We start from the raw sequence: 11,113 nt of genomic DNA, 5'->3' as shown, positions 1-11,113 counted from the left end.
ACAAAGTATTGTTTTGATTATCAATGAATATTAAATTTTTTTATTACCAATGAAATTAAGTGTTTAATCTAGGAACACGTAAAAAAAACCCATACTATCATCTGCAACTAAGTATTGGTAACATCTTTCATTCTCCAAGTTGCTTACATATCAGGTATATCCACATAATCAAGACACAAAAGAATAATATGTATAAAATATACAATTCTATTTGAAAATGTGTTTATATTATTGTATGAGTGGGCATGCAACCTTTTCCAGGATCCCATTTCTCCAAATATTTTTTTTGTTAGCTACTATCCACTCAGGTGAAAAAAGAAATGAAAACCTATATTAAACATCATCTATTTGCAAATCTTAAGTGTCAATTGAAAAGATTTAATTTTAAACATAGAATACATGTTAAGTCTAAGAAATATTTTTTGTTTAGTTAGGTATTTTATTTTTCAAATTTCTTGATTTCAAAAAGGTTATTGGTTTTGTGTATTGGATGTAAAATATCTAATAACTAAGAAATTTATTTATATACAATACATCTTAAAATCAATCAACTCAATTATTCAATCTCATAACAATATAATCCTCATCCCAAATAACTATAAAATAAATCAACTAACAACAAAACAGACACATATTGTTAGGACCCGAAGGCAACTGAGAGGGGGGTGGGGGTGAATCAGTTGTCTATTAATTTCAACCCAAATATAACTTAGTCAAACTTGATACATAATACCGGTAAACCAACTCAATGTCAGTTAACAGATTAACAACTAATATCAATATCGGTGAAACTTAATACATGAAACAGAAAGAGAAACACCATCCACAACACATAACACATAGATTTTGAGCATGGAAACCCTGTAAGGGGAAAAACCACGGTGGGAAAGCTTACCCACAATCAGATGATACTACTGCAGATAGTATGTTTGTACAAATGGGGTTCTGCACATGCAAAAAGGCCAACCACCTAGAGCTCACTGCTCAATCACAAAATAGGAGTCACACTGACTACAATTGGATGATTAAATCCAATGATGATGTACTGCTCAAAGTAGCATCTCTAATGCTGGATTCAGTACCGGTTAAGCTCTGATAATCACCTTCAAACCTTCCTCGAACCTTCTCTATGGTATGCTCATATAATCTTTAATATTCACAAATACCATGTTACAATACCATAACCATATACCTTCTTTCTTTTCTCTACATATATTTATCTCACAAATGAGATCTTACATATATACCAAAACCAAGGACCAAATATGTAGGTCGGCTCACTAAGAATATTACAATTAAATCATTTACAAATAAGTCAAGATGTGATGCATCATGTCGGCTCAATATAATTACAACAATACCAATTGATTAAATCATCTCCATAACGTGCCATGCTGATTTGGAATAGATAATGTGTGTCGGTCCATAACCTAGACCAATTTGCCGGTAACAACAAATATGTCAAACCGATTAGACCAATAACCAAAATACCAAAATCAAGTGTCCAAACCATGTCTTCGACATAACCAAGTGATCTCCAGATGATAACAAGTCATCCTTAGTGCTGGTGAACAATATATCAGTGACTGTGCATAAGTCACTGAACTTGCCGGTAAACATAATGTGCCGGTTCAACATAACCAAAGATCTCTAGAAGGATAAGTGCAGACAAGTGTTGACATCAATGACAAAACCAATGCAACACATCCATAATACCAACAATCTCCCCCTTTGGAATTGATGACAACACAAAGGTGGAAAAACATCTAAGTGTCAAAACAGAATGCCAAAAACCCAAAACCAACAATCACCAGAATAGATCAATACCAAAAATCAAAATACAAATGCAGAGAGTATATATCACTCCCCCAATGAATAATCTCTCCCAAAGGATATTTTTTGTTTTTCCATAGATATCTCTCCCCCTTTGACATAAAATGCCAAAGCAATACAAATACCAGATATAACCAGTTCATAGAACCAGTTACAAACACCAACTATTATAACCAACTACTCCCCCTAAGAAGTAGCTCTCCTCCATCAAAGCCAGAAAAATGTTTTTCTCTGTTAATTCTGTCGGTTGGATGCCAAGGATCAGCTATCTAAGTCTCTACTGGTGAGGGTATAACCCCAAGTTGCTCTCTGAGATATTTAAAAAGTTTCATTAGGCAAAGGCTTGGTAAAGATATCTGCAATCTTCTCTTTAGTATTCACATAAACCAATCTCACTTCATTTGCTTCAACATTCTCTTTCAGAAAATTATATTTAATAGAAACATGTTTAGTTTTAGAGTGAAATACCGGATTCTTAGATATATCAATTGCTGCTGAATTGTCACAATAGATGATTATAGGTTCTTTGCATTTTACCTTTATGTCCTTCAACATTTGCTTAATCCATAATACTTGAGTACAGTTAGTTGCTGCTGCAACATATTCTGATTCCGCTGTTGATAATGATGTACAACTCAGTTTCTTGCTCATCCATGAAATTAATCTGCTACTAAGAAAGAATGCCCCGCTGATGGTGCTCTTTTTGTCATCAACATCTCCTGCCTAATTAGCATCGGTGTATGCACATAAATCAAAATTTTTATCTTTAGGATACCATAAACCAAGATTTCTTGTGCCTTGTAGATACCAGAAAATCCTTTTTACTGCTGATTCATGATTTTCTCTAGGATTACTCTGAAATCTTGAAACAATACATACTACATTCATTAGATTAGGTCTTGTTTGTGTACCTCCAATCATAGATTTGTATCTTGTCGGATTACCAAGAGCTGATTCATCATTTAATGATAGTTTATTAGTTGTAGTCATAAGAGTACTTACCGGTTTAGAGTTTTCCATAACAAATTTCTTCAGTAATTTCTTCAAGTACTTTGTTTGACATATGAATATACCTTTATCAGTATGTGAAATCTGCAATCCTAAAAAGAATTTTATCTCTCCAATCATAGACATTTCAAACTCTTCTTGCATCTTATTAGAAAAGCCTTTACACAATCCATCTTCTCCTTAAAAAATGATTTCATCAACAAAAACTTCAATAACCAAGATGTCTTCATTAGTCACTTTGAAATAGAAGTTGCTATCAACATTACCTTTAGTGTAACCAAGCTTCAAAAGATATTTGTCCAATCTAGCATACCAAGCTCTAGGAGCTTGCTTCAATCCATATAAATCTTTCCTTAATCTGCAAACCATATCTTTATCATTTGTCAATGAAAATCCATTAGGCTGTTCAATGTAAACTTCCTCTTCAAGATCACCATTCAGAAATGCACATTTAAATCCATTTGATATACTTTATATTTCTTGTGTGCTGCAAATACAAGAAATAATCTGACTGCCTCAATTCTAGCTACCGGTGCAAAGGTTTCATTGTAATCAATTCCCTCTTTCCGTGAATAGCCTTTACACACTAATCTTGCTTTGTTTCTGATTACCTTACCATCTTCATTAAGTTTATTTCTGAATACCCATTTAGTTCCAATTACATTTTTTTTTTAGGCCGGGGAACCAATGTCCATGTATTGTTCTTTTCAATTTGTTCCAATTCATCTTCCATAGCTTTAATTCAATGTTTGTCTTCACATGCCTCAATGACAGATGCTGGTTCAGTTTGAGAAATTAAACATACCTCTTCATTTTCCAATCTTCCTCTTATCATAACTCCTTGATATTTATTCCCAATTATCTGACTTTTAGAGTGATTCAGTCTTACATACTTGGGTGTGTTCACTTGCTGCTGTTCTTCAGTCACTGTGGAATTCTCTGATGATGCCAGTGTGATTGGATCAACATTATGTACTAGTGCACTCTATATAGGTTCATTTTTGATTATCTTAACTACCGGTTCAGAATCCATAGACCTTGAATTTCCTCTAAATTGTTCATCTATCTTCACATTTGCACTTTCAATGATTTTCTACAATCTTTTATTAAAACATCTATATGCTTTTCTCTTAGATGAATAACCAAGAAATATACCTTCATCACTTCTAGGATCAAATTTACCAATATACTCATCTCTCCTAATGTAACATTTGCTTCCAAATATTTTGAAGTACTTAAGAGTAGGAATATTACCAAACCATAATTCATAGCGTGTCTTACCAGTTTCACCTTTGATGTGAACTCTGTTGAAAGTGTAAACCATTGTATTCACTGCTTCTCTCCAATACACATGAGGTAGATTTTATTCTGATATCATACTTCTAGATGCATCCAGAATAGTTATGTTCTTCCTCTCCACAACTCCATTCTGCTGAGGTGTCCGAGGTGTTGATAGTTGTCTTCTAATTCCATTCACTTCACAAAATGTATTGAACTCCTTAGATGTAAATTCACCTCCTTGATTTGATCTTAAACATTTGATTTTCTTACCGGTTTCATTCTCTACAAGTGCCTTGAATAATTTGAATTTCCCAAAAGCTTTTGATTTCTCCCTCAGAAAAGTAACCCAACACATTCTAGAATAATCATCAATGATTAACATAAAGTATCTATCTCCCTGTAGCTTCTTTTTCTTTCTGGATCACACAAGTTAGTATGAATTAAATCAATAACATTATTGGATTTCTTAGAAATACTCTTAAAAGTTGTTCTAACTTGCTTTCCCATTTGACATTCCTTACATACCAGATTATGAGGTTTTACAATCTTGGGTTAATCCCTTACTGCCTTAGATGAACTAATATTTATAATGCAATCAAAATTCACATGACAGAGTCTTTTATGCCATAACCAACTTTGATCAATGTGTGCAATCAAACATGTCTTTTCATTGTTATTCAAATGAAAGATATTATCTCTAGTCTGAATACTGGTTGCAATTTCCAAACCAGTTCTGTTCATGATTTTGCATTTACCATTCTTGAATTGTAATTGAAACCCCTTTTCAACTAATTGACCAACACTCAAAGGATTATGTTTCAAACCTTCAACATAATAAACATTGTCAATATTGTGCTTACCATCAAAAGATATAGTGCCTTTTCCTCTGATCAAACAAGCTTTGTCATCTCCAAATCTTACTAGACCTCCATTGTACTCCTAAAAAGATAAGAATTTACTTTTATCACCAGTCATATGATGTGAACATCCAAAATCTATAATCCATTCATCCTTTTCTTCAATTTTAGCTGCCAGGGCTTGCTCTACCGGTGAAATAGTAGGTGCTGGTTGATCTTCTATTATTGCAACAAAATCCCATCCATTGTCTGCCGGTTCTTCATCAGAATCATCAGTAACTCCTTCATCAACATACTAACATGATTTGTCTCTATTTTTCTTAAATATGTATCTCTGATATTCAAGGTCAGGCTTATATGCTCTTTTAGCTTCTTCTCTCAATCTTGTATGTCTATCAGGACATCTAGATGCCATATGACCAACTTTATTGCAGTTAAAACATTTAAATGGTGCTTTACCTTCATACTTACTTCCATTAGGACCTTTAGGCATTTTCCTTGCAAATAGTGCTTCAAGTTCTTCCAGTTCTTCATTTTCCCTCCTGATATCTTCAAGTTATCTTGCATAAAGTGCTTTCTAATTAGATTTGTCAGTTGATGATGAAGATGCTGCAGATGATGATGCTTTGAAGGCTAAATCTATCTTAATTGTAGCAACATGACCAAATTCCAACCAAGGTATCTCAAATGTTGAAAGTTTTCCAACCAAGGTATCTCTAGATACTGATGTATTAGGCATTCTTCTCAACTCATTAATAGCAGTTATTTTCATTTTGTATGCTGGTGGAAATGCTCTCAAAAATTTAGAAACAATTTCATCTTCACTTAAGGAACCTCCACAACATTGTATTCCCAAAACAATTTCATTAACCCTTTCCATAAAAGCGAAAATTCTTTCATCTTCTTCCATTTTCAAATTTTCATACCTGACCCAGAAGCATTCTAGTTTTGCAATTTTGACAGTGGTATCTCCTTCATTCAATGTTTCCAATTTATCCCAAATAACTTTAGTAGTAGATCGTTCTGATAATCCCATGATTTGCTGATCTAACAAGGCGCTCAAAAGTGCTTCTCTTTCTTTGTAATCATTTGCTTGATCCTTACCCAATGTACGTGGATTAGGTTGACCCGGTGTAGGACCAACATAGCCATTCTGTATAACATCCCATATGTCTCTTCCAATGCAATTTAGATGTGTCTCCATTCTGATCTTCCATATACCATAGTTAGTTCCATCAAGTTTCAGACTGTCCTTCCTGAAAAAGTTAGTTGCCATATAATCTCCTCAAGTTGTTAAACTTTTGCAAAAAGAGGACTTTGATCTGATACCAATTGTTAGGACCCAGAGGCAACTGAGAGGGGGGGGGGGGGGTGAATCAGTTGTCTATTAATTTCAACGCAAATATAACTTAGTCAAACTTGATACATAATACCGGTAAACCAAACTTAATGCCAGTTAATATTTTAATAGTTAATATCAATATCGGTGAAACTTAATGCATGAAACAGAAAGAGAAACAACATCTACAACACATAACACAAAGATTTGTACGTGGAAATCCTGTAAGGGGAAAAACCACAATGGGAAACCTTACCCACAATCAAATGATACTACTGCAGATAGTATGTGTGTACAAATGGGGTTCTGCACATGCAGAAAGGCCAATCGCCTAGAGCTCATTGCTCAATCACAAAATAGGAGTCACACTGACTACAATTGGATGATTAAATCCAATGATGATGTACTGCTCAAAGTAGCATCTCTAATGTTGGATTCAGCTTTGGTTAAGCTCTGATAATCACCTTCAAAGCTTCCTTGAACCTTCTCTATGGCCTACTCATATAATCTTCAATATTCACACATACCATGTTACAATACCATAACCATATACCTTTTTTTCTCTACATATATTTATCTCACAAATGAGATCTTACATATATACCAAAACCTAGGACCAAATGTGTAGGTCAGCTCACTAAGAATATTACAATTAAATCATTTACAAATAAGTCAAGATGTGATGCATCATGTTGGCTCAATGTAATTTCAACAACACTAATTGATTATATCATCTCCATAACGTGCTATGCTGATCTGGAATAGATAACGTGTGCCGGTCCATAACCTAGACCAATTTGCTAGTAACAAAAAATATGTTAGCCCAATTAGACCAATAACCAAAATACCAAAATCAAGTGTCCAAACCATGTCTTCGACATAACCAAGTGATCTCCAGATGATAACAAGTCATCCTTAGTGCCGGTGAACAATATACTAGTAACTGCGCATAAGTCACTGAACTTGCCAGTGAACATAATGTGCCGGTTCAACATAACCAAAGATCTCCAGAAGGATAAGTGCATATAAGTGTTGACATCAATGACAAAACCAATGCAACACATCCATAATACCAACACATATTAGATCAATGAAACAATTGTTCATAACCACAATTATTCAATCAAACTTAATATATTGTAAAAACACAATACAATCTTATTATTTGTTGAATTCACTCAGTAAGAACTCTTATTCATTAGTAATTCATAACATTTTCTTAAATCAAATGCCACTTAGTAAACTATCCTTTACACATAGAATGTATTTTTATGAGCTACAAAGTTATAGTCACTTAAGTAATAAGACTAACATTACATACTCTAAACTCATAGAAAAAAAATAAAATAAAATTCCATCTATATAAATCTTATTTACCTGCATTCTAATTAAAATATGTGAGAAACTTAATAAAAATCATACAAAATAATCCAATCTTCTAAGTAGGGCTCAAGTATAATGTTTAACTCGATAGATTAATTTTAATTAGGATATTTTGAAAAGAGAAATAAAACATGAATGAACTAATTCTATCTTTAGAAACTTTCATGAAAGTAAATTCATCCAATTGAAAAAGATAAAGTACTTAAATTATAAAGATATCATTTACCATTTTCCAATCACCAAGATCTTTATAAAGGTGAGGTGAAAACACATGATGGGTAAATAAATCAATTTATAATTTAATAATCTAAATAGAAAGTGTATATGGTGAAAATGGACATCAATAATAACAATATTGAAAGGCTAAATGAATTCAACCACAAAACCCTAGCCTAACAACAACAAAGATCCACCATAACATATGAAGATTACCTAAGACAATGCAAATCAAATGAAATCACAAAGATTATACCATCACATGTCCAATAGGGTTTTGATCTCCATTCTTCCTATCTCCATTGATCTTGCTTGATATATATTTGCTCTCAGATTTTATGTGCACAAGAGCTCAACAAAGAACGGAATGTGGTTGCAAGTAGGATCATAGTGTAGTCCAGTGAATGATTAGCCTGAGTGATTAGGATGATTCATTAGGGTGCATAGAACGATTAGGGTTTGATAATGAAGGAAGCATCTCCTTATATAGAAGACACAATATGAAATGGAGGGATAAGATTGAGAGGTGTAAAAGGAGGTCGGCTATGATTAGAGGGTAAGTAAAAGAAAATAATAAAATAATGAAAGGGGTAGGTAGTGTAGGAATTAAGAGATGAATGACATGTGTCATGGGTAGAAAAGGTTAATGAATTAATTAAATAAATAAAGATTTATTTAATTAATAGAAGAAGTGGGATAATTAAATAAATAAAATATTTATTTAATTTAGGAAAAGGATAATTTAAATAAATAAATGTATTTATTTAAATGAGAAATAAGGCTAGAAGAGGATAAATGAATTAATTAAATAAATAAAGATTTATTTAATTAATAGAAGAATTAAGCTTAGATAATTAAATAAATAAAAATATTTATTTAATTAGACATGACAATTTTGGGTGTCTACAGAAAGAATATTAACAAATGAAGTGGGTGGAGAGAGAAATTGATACCCTCAAAGTGGGGGTAAAGGAGATAATTGATATCTTCACAGCTTCGCCAGAGCCTAGCAAATCTGAGAAGCTCATGATTATGACCCATAAGCTCTCCCAAGATGTCGAGGTTATGAAATGCAACCATGAACAAAGAATTGAAAAGTTGGAATAGTCTATGGCAGAGATAAAGAAAAACCTCAAGAACCTGGCCGACATAAGCAAGGAGGCCATGAATAATAGTATAAAGGGGCTCGAAAAGATCAATGTCATGGTTGTGGAATATAGATCCATTCACAATGAACCTGAGAAAGATCTTGGAGGTGAAGACATGGCTGGTGGAGACAACAAAACCACAGGCCCTAGCTCCAGGACCAAAAGCAGGAGCAGTAATAAGGGCACCTCCAGATTCATTATGGAGGACCTGGAGGAAATCAATAAGATTACCATCCAAAAGAACAAGGAGTTGGTGCACTCTCTTAATTGAGTGCTTTTGAAATTTTTTTGTTTGTTGTCTGTGTCTCTTTTGCTTTCGTGTTTGTTCTAGGGTGCTCCCATGTTTTGCTGTTGGTTTATGTCTGTTTGGCTGATGGCCGACTTTTGTAAAACTTTTGGTTTCAGGTGCATGTAAAACCTGTTTATCTTTATCAAAAATAAATACCAGCTACAATACATTCTGAACTATGCTTTTTCCTCATTTAAATATTCTTATTGAAGGACTTGAGCAAAATTCTAACTGATGTTCTACAATTGTTATTTAAAAATCACTCAAACTTTTAAAATGTTGAAAACTTACTATCTATGCCAAATGATAATAACTTTGTAGCTAAAATAAAATAAAAATTACAATAAGCAATGATAAATACTTAAGAATCTAATGGGAAAATAATATTACTTTTATAATTTATGGTTCGATAATAGATATTGAGAAAATGAGCATAACCAGTGAGGTTAAAATAATTTGAGACTAATAGTCATTATTTGTAAAAAAATGAAACACAATAACAATTGTGTGAGCTATTTGACAAAATAGATCAAAAGCATTCATACCTCATGAAATGTAAGGAAACATAAACAATTTGACAATATAGTTCAAAGGAACATTGTTTGAAAAATATAAAACCCACATTGACAAAGTTTGTGAACTGTTTCAAAGGATGACACATTGAAATGGTGTTTCAAGAATGAGTAAATCACATAAACAAGGCACATGAACTATCCGACAAAATGACACAATGAAATGCCATTTAAAAAATCAGTATATCACATAGACAAGATACATGAACTATTTGATAGAATGAAACGATGAAATATTATCTCAAGAATGAATATCTCTCATAAACAAGATACATGAACTATTTAATAGAATGACACAATGAAATATTATTTCAAGAATTTTTATAGACAAGACACATGAACTATCTGATAGAATGACACAATGAAATATTATTTCAAGAATGAATCTCTCCTAAACAAGACACATAAATTATTTAATAGAATGACACAATGTCTATAAACAAGATACATGAACTATTTGATAGAATGACACAATATTGTCACAAAAATGAATATATAACATAAATAAGACACATGAATTGTTTGACATAATATTTTAAATACACCATAGACCAGACATGATAGCTGTTGATAGATTACCTGAACAACTTCTAGATCTAAGAAAACATATCATGGCCAAAGTAAAATGGTATAACTTGATCTATCATAACAAACAATACATGCAATTGAAATCAAAGTCTGAACTCTAATGGTAACCAGAAAAGGAAAGAGAAACCTGAACATTGTGGGTAAAAACACAAAGCTGTGTCACACTTTTATAAAAGAAATGTCAAATGTTGATTCAACTTTTTCAATTGAATCAATAGAAAGTAAAATATATGTTTTGAATTTTGGAATGATGTAAACTAATAAAATGTATATTTTTTTTTGTATTTTATAATTGTAATTTAAAAAAAAATTTAAAATTATTTTAATATACTTTCTTATAAAGTAAACACTATAATTTGGTTGTTGATAAAATACTGAAATTGAAGTTACACCAGGCGTCACACTTTATATAGTAAATTTTACATTTTTTTCTTCAATCTTTTGTGTATATTGATAACTTGAAACTTTAGTGTAAAAATAGATTTTAAACTATTTTTTATGTATATATATAATTTTCAATAAATTTTAAAAGTTGCATTTAAAATAACTCTTTCCATTTGGCATCACCATTTTTCTTAATCATTTATCGAAATTAGAAA

This window comes from Cryptomeria japonica, chromosome 11, assembly GCF_030272615.1.
Source record: "Cryptomeria japonica chromosome 11, Sugi_1.0, whole genome shotgun sequence".
Lineage (NCBI taxonomy): Eukaryota > Viridiplantae > Streptophyta > Pinopsida > Cupressales > Cupressaceae > Cryptomeria > Cryptomeria japonica.
This window is presented reverse-complemented; position numbering follows the sequence as displayed.